This window comes from Salvelinus namaycush, chromosome 26 (genome assembly GCF_016432855.1).
Source record: "Salvelinus namaycush isolate Seneca chromosome 26, SaNama_1.0, whole genome shotgun sequence".
Lineage (NCBI taxonomy): Eukaryota > Metazoa > Chordata > Actinopteri > Salmoniformes > Salmonidae > Salvelinus > Salvelinus namaycush.
In genome coordinates, this window is record NC_052332.1 from 37,548,136 (window position 1) to 37,555,630 (window position 7,495).

Consider the following 7,495-nt stretch of genomic DNA (forward strand, 5'->3'; position numbering starts at 1 on the left):
GAGAGGAGAGGAGAGGAACAGGGGGAAGATAGGAGAGAGTTAGAGGAGGAGGAGAGGAACAGGGGGAAGATAGGAGAGAGAGGAGAGGAGAGGAACAGGGGAAGACTAGAGGAGGAGTTAGATGAGAGGAGAGGAACAGGGGGAAGATAGGGAGAGAGAGTTAGAGGAGAGGAGAGGAACAGGGGGAAGATAGGAGAGAGTTAGAGGAGAGGAGAGGGGAACAGGGGGAAAGATAGGAGGAGAGAGGAGAGGAGAGAGAGGGGAACAGGGGGAAGATAGAGAGAGAGAGTAGAGGAGAGGAGAGGAACAGGGGGAAGATAGGAGAGAGAGTTAGAGGAGAGGAGAGGAACAGGGGGAAGATAGGAGAGAGAGAGAGAGGAGAGGAGAGGAACAGGGGAAGATAGGAGAGAGAGTTAGAGGAGAGGAACAGGGGGAAGATAGGAGAGAGTTAGAGGAGAGGAGGGGAACAGGGGGAAGATAGGAGAGAGTGGAGAGGAGAGGAACAGGGGAAGAAGGAGAGAGAGTAGAGAGTTAGAGGAGAGTAGAGGAACAGGGGGAAGATAGGAGAGAGTTAGAGGAGAGGAGAGAGGAACAGGGGGAAGAGAGTTAGAGGAGAGGAGAGAGGAACAGGGGAAGATAGGAGAGAGAGAGTTAGAGGAGAAGGGAGGAACAGGGGGAAGATAGGAGAGAGAGTTAGAGGAGAGGAGAGGAACAGGGGGAAGATAAGGAGAGAGTTAGAGGAGAGGAGAGGAACAGGGGGAAGATAGGAGAGAGTTAGAGGAGAGGAGAGGAACAGGGGGAAGAAAGGAGAGAGTTAGAGGAGAGGAACAGGGGGAAGAAAGGAGAGAGAGTTAGAGGAGAGTAGAGGAACAGGGGGACGATAGGAGAGAGTTAGAGGAGATGAAACGGGGGAAGATAGGAGAGAGAGTTAGAGGAGAGGAGAGGAACCGGGGGAAGATAGGAGAGAGTTAGAGGAGGAGAGGAGAGGAACAGGGGGAAGATAGGAGAGAGAGGAGAGGATGAGGAGAGGAACAGGGGGAAGATAGGAGAGAGAGGAGAGGAGTGGAGATGGGAACAGGGGGAAGATAGGAGAGAGTTAGAGGAGAGGAGAGGGAACAGGGGGAGATAGGAGAGAGTTAGAGGAGAGGAGGGGAGAGGAACAGGGGGAAGATAGGAGAGAGAGGTTAGAGGAGAGGAGAGGAACAGGGGGAAGATAGGAGAGCGTTAGAGGAGAGGAACAGGGGGAAGATAGGAAGAGAGTTAGAGGAGAGGGAGGGGAGGAACAGGGGGAGATAGGATGAGAGTAGAGAGGAGGGGGGGGGGGGTGTGGGGGTGAGAGGAGAGGAGAGGAACAGGGGGAAGATAGGAGAGAGAGGAGAGGAGAGGAACAGGGGGAAGATAGGAGAGAGAGTTAGAGGAGAGGAGGGGAAACAGGGGGAGATAGGAGAGAGAGGAGAGGAGAGGAACAGGGGGGAGATAGGAGAGAGTTAGAGGAGAGGAGGGAACAGGGGAAGATAGGGAGAGAGAGTTAGAGGAGAGGAGAGGAACAAGGGGGAAGATAGGAGAGAGTTAGAGGAGAGGAGAGGAGGGAGGGAAAGATAGGCAAGAGTAGAGTTACGGTAGGGAAAGGTAAAAGTTAAAGGGGGATATATCTTTACTAAATTCTCCATATGTCTGACTTGTAGTTCACACAGAACAGAGACGTGTGTAACTATCAAGGGGAACTTGTCCAATTTGGCAACTCAGCTGTTGTACAGGAGAAAAGTTTAGAGGTCAAACAGAAATCGATTTAGCATTCTTTCATTCCCAGAACTTATTCTATTCCATATTCATCCATGTCATATGTTCCCAGTGACTGTAGGAGTGAGTCTCAGCGTACTAATCGAGGATGAGTCCCAAATGACACCCTAGTCCATATGTAGTGCACTACTTTGACATGGGCCTGGTTAAATGTAGTGCACTATATAGGGAATAGGGTGTAATTTGGGACTAAGCCCCCCTACTGTTATTAATATTCATGCCTTCTGCACATTTCACTACACTGGGGGTGTGGAGAGAAGTGGAAGAGGCAGAAAGAGAGGGAGTGTGTTGTGTTTGTGTGGTGTGGTGTGTGTGTGTGTGTGTGTGTGTGTGTGTGTGTGTGTGTGTGTGTGTGTGTGTGGTTGTGTGTGTGTGTGTGTGTTGTGTGTGTGTTGTGTTGTGTGTGTGTGTGTGTGTACAGGGGAATGCATGGGGGAGTGTAATGCAGTTTACTCTGTGTATAGATGAATCATTACAGTAGCTGGTTTCTGTCTGTTCACCACACTCAGTTCACTACAGCCAATGGTCTCTCCTATCCATGCATAGGCTAACAACAAACACACACACACACACACACACACAAACAAACACAAAACACACACACAAACACAAAACACACACCACACACAACACACACACAAACACACACACACACACACAGATCTAATACATGTCAGAGGAAAGCCCCCAAAATGTCACAAAGACTCCAGTCACCCAAGTCATAGAATATTCTCTCTGCTACCTCACGGCAAGCGCCAAGTCTAGGTCCAACAGACTCCTTAATAGGTTCTACCCCCAAGCCATAAGACTGCTGAACAATTAATCAAATGGCCACCCGACTATTTACATTGACACCCCCTCACTTTACCCCTACCTACATGTACACATTACCTCGCTAACCTGTACCCCTGCACATTGACTCTGTACCGGTACCCCCTGTATATAGCCTCCACATTGACTCTGTACGGTACCCCTGTATATAGCCTCGTTATTGTTATTTTATTGTTTTACTTTTTATTACATTTTTTTACTGTAGTTTATTTTAGTAAATATTTTCTCACTCTATTTCTTGAACTGCATTATGGTTAAGAGCTTGTAAGTAAGCAATTCACCGTTAAGGTCTACACTTTTTGTATTCTGCGCACACACATCTGTTTTTTTGTTTTGTTGTATTTTTTGGTTGGGGGGGGGGGTATATCAGCTTAATTTTGCAGATAGATTGTGGCTTCTATCAATGTAATGGTCTGCATAATTCCAATCACCCATAGATTTTTTTGTACATATATTTATATACAGTACCAGTCAAAGTTTGGACACACCTACTCATTCAAGGGTGGCTACTTTGAAAAATCTCAAAGATAAAATTAATTTAGATTTGTGTACACTTTTTGGGTTACTACATGACTCCATATGTGTTATTTCGTAGTTTTGATGTCTTCACTATTATTCTAAATGTAGAACATAGTAAATATAAAGAAAAACCCTTCAATGAGTAGGTGGTGTCAAACTTTTGACATTTGACCAAAATTATTTCCTTTATTATTTTCCGCTAACCTACCAACCCTCCCCTAATTGGAGTAAACAAATGAACAACAATACTTAGGCTTTTACTTCCAGTTTATACACACAATATGCATTTACGGACAAAACTATTTTACAATAGTTCTATTTGTTTGTTTTAGTCCTGTCCTTCCTCTACCCTAAACCTCTCTATCTATACTGATGTCCTTCCTCTACCCTCAACCTCTCTCATCTATACTGATGTCCTTTCCTAGCCTCAACCTCTCTCATCTATTACTGATGTCCTTCCTCTAGCCTAACCTCTCCATCTATTGCTGATGTCCTTCCTCTAGCTCAACCTCTCCATCTATTGCTGATGTCCTTCCTCTACCCTCAACTCTCCCATCTATTGCTGATATCCTCCTCTACCTCAACCTCTCCCATCTATTACTGATGTCCTCCTTCTTCCTCTCCCTCAACCTCTCCCATCTATTGCTGATATCCTTCCTCTACCTCCAACCTCTCCCATCTATTGCTGATGTCTCCTCCTCCACCTCAACCTCTCCCATCTATTGCTGATGCTCTTCCTCTACCCTCAACCTCTCCCATCTATTGCCGATATCCTTCCTCTACCCTCAACCTCTCCCATCTATTGCTGATATCCTTCCTCTAGCACTCAACCTCTCTCATCTATTGCTGATATCCTTCTATAGCTCAAATCTCCCATCTATTACTGATATCCTTCCTCTAGCCTCAAACCTCTTCATCTATTGCTGATATCCTTCCCTCTAGCCTCAACCTCTACCATCTACTGATGGTGCTTCCTCTACCCTCAACTCTCCCATCTATTGTGATATCTTCCTCTAGCCTCAAACTCTCTCATCTATTGCTGATATCCTTCACTCTAGCCTCAACCTCTCCCAATCTATTTACTGATGTCCTTCACTACCCTCAACCTCTCCCATCTATTGCTGATATCCTTCCTCTAGCCTCAACCTCTCCCATCTATTCGATGTCCTCCTTTACCCTCAACCTCTCCCATTATTGCTGATATCCTTCCTCTACCCTCAACCTCTCCCACCTATATTGATGATATCCTTCCTCTACCCTCAAACTCTCCCATCTATTGCTTGATATCCTTCTCTACCCTCAACCTCTCCACATATTGCGATATCCTTCCTCTACCTCAACCTCTCCCATCTATTGCTGATGTCTTCCTCTACCCTCAACCTCTCCCATCTATTGTGATGATCCTTCCTCTAGCCTCAACCTTCCCATCTATTACTGATGTCCTTCTCTAGCCAACCTCCCCCATCTATTACTGATGTCCTTCCTCTACCTCAACCTCTCCCATCTATTACTGATGTCCTTCCTCTAGCCTCAACCTCTCCCATCTATTACTGATGTCCTTCCTCTAACCTCAACCTCTCCATCTATTGCTGATGTCCTTCCTCTAGCCTCAACCATCCATTATTTGATGTCCTTCTCTAACCCCACTCTCCCATCTATTACTGATGTCCTTCCTCTAGCTCAACCTCTCCCATCTATTATGATGTCCTTCCTCTACCCTCAACCTCTCCATCTATGCTGATGTCCTTCCTCTAGCCTCAACCTCTCCCATCTATTACTGATGTCCTTCTCTACCCTCAACATTTCCCATTATTGCTGATGTCCTCCCTAGCCTCAACCTATCCCATCTATTGCTGATGTCCTTCCTCTACCCTCAACCTCTCCATCTATTGCTGATGTTCTTTCCTCTACCCTCAACTCTCCCATCTATTACTGATGTCCTTCCTCTGCGACCAAAAAAAGCTACATAAGGACAGTACCAATATAAATGATCTAATGACCTGTCTCTTCGCAGCTAAATCTGCAGAGCTGGGCGCTTGCATCCCCCATATATAGAACATTCTATTGGTTACAAGAATTTTGTATAATAATTCAAACTGAAAAAATTCAAAGTTTGAAAACGGAGTTGTTTTGCATATCAGTTCATTAACCTTGTGCCATGGAATCAGTTACATCGAAAATTCGAAAATTTCCAAATTCTTTTGCAATCTGTATGGCACAGCTGTAATTTATTTTATTATTTGTAACAATTTTTCTTCAAAAATAGATAATAAACATAAGTGAAATAAGCAATAACAAAATGAACAGTAGATATTACACAAACAAAAGTTCCAAAAAATAGAGACATTTGTCTTTATACGGTGTTGTAACGATGTGCAAATAGTTAAAGAGCAAAAGGGAAAATAAATAAACATAAATATGGGTTGTATTTACACTGGTGTTTGTTCTTCACTGGTTGCCCTTTTCTTGTGGCAACAGGTCACAAATCTAGCTGCTGTGATGCACACTGTGGTATTTCACCCAGTAGACATGAGAGTTTATCAAAATCGGTTTGTTTTCGAATTCCTTGTGGATCTGTGTAATCTGAGGGAAATATGTGTCTCTAAAATGGTCATACATTTGGCAGGAGGTTAGGAAGTGCAGCTCAGTTTCCACCTCATTTTGTGGGCAGTGTGCACATAGCCTGTCTTCTCTTGAGAGCCAGGTCTGCCTATGGCGGCCTTTCTCAATAGCAAGGCTATGCTCACTGAGTCTGTACATAGTCAAAGCTTTCCTTAAGTTTGGGTCAGTCACAGTGGTCAGGTATTCTGCCACTGTGTACTCTCTGTTCAGGGCCAAATAACATTCTAGTTTGGTCTGTTCTTTTCTTAGTTCTCTCCAATGTGTCAAGTAATTCTCTTTTTTGTTTTCTCATGATTTGGTTGTGTCTAATTGTGTTGCTGTCCTGGGGCTCTGTGGGGTCTGTTTGTGTTTGTGAACAGAGCTCCAGGACCAGCTTGCTTAGGGGACTCTTCTCCAGGTTCATCTCTCTGTAGATGAAGGCTTTGTTAAGCAAGGTTTGGGAATCACTTCCTTTTAGGTGCTCTTTCTGGAATTTGATAATTAGCGGGTATCGGCCAAATTCTCTTTCTCTCTTTCTCTCTTTCTCTTTCTCTCCCTCTCTCTCAAAAGCTGTCGTGAGAGATATTAGAGTGTGGACTTGCTTCTGTGCATGTGCTTGTGTGTGCATGTGAACACTATTCCATCTTCTGTGTGATTACACGTGCGTGTTTCTGTGTGTATTTCTGTGCGTGTGATTGTGTGTGTTTCTATATGTGTTTCTATGTGTGTTTCTGTGTGTATTTCTGTGCTTATTTATGTGTGTGATTGTGTGTGTGGTTGTGTGTGTTTCTATATGTGTTTCTGTGAGTGTTTCTGTGTGCGTTTCTGTGAGTATTTCTGTGTTTGATTGGGTGTGTGGTTATGTGTGATTGTGTGTGTGGTTATGTGTGATTGTGTGTGTGGTTATGTGTGATTGTGTATGTGGTTATGTGTGATTGTGTGTGTGGTTATGTGTGATTGTGTGTGTGGTTATGTGTGATTGTGTATGTGGTTATGTGTGATTGTGTGTGTGGTTATGTGTGATTGTGTGTGTGGTTATGTGTGATTGTGTATGTGGTTATGTGTGATTGTGTGTGTGGTTATGTGAGATTGTGTATGTGGTTATGTGTGATTGTGTGTGTGGTTATGTGTGATTGTGTGTGTGGTTATGTGTGATTGTGTATGTGGTTATGTGTGATTGTGTGTGTGGTTATGTGTGATTGTGTGTGTGGTTATGTGTGATTGTGTGTGTGGTTATGTGTGGTTGTGTGTGTGGTTATGTGTGATTGTGTGTGTGGTTATGTGTGATTGTGTGTGTGGTTATGTGTGATTGTGTGTGTGGTTATGTGTGATTGTGTGTGTGGTTATGTGTGATTGTGTGTGTGGTTATGTGTGATTGTGTGTGTGGTTATGTGTGATTGTGTGTGTGGTTATGTGTGGTTGTGTGTGTGGTTATGTGTGATTGTGTGTGTGGTTATGTGTGATTGTGTGTGTGGTTATGTGTGATTGTGTGTGTGGTTATGTGTGATTGTGTGTGTGGTTATGTGTGATTGTGTGTGTGGTTATGTGTGGTTGTGTGTGTGGTTATGTGTGGTTGTGTGGAGTTAGACCTTGAGCATAAAGCCATGTTGTAGTTGTAGTACAGAGCTGTAGTACAGAGCGAGTTAAGGGACAAACTGTACCATTCTTTTCTCAGCTGTAGCCTTGAATTGAACTAGTGTGTTCTGGGGCTGCTTCCCTATTCCTTTGATGATGAGCACTACCG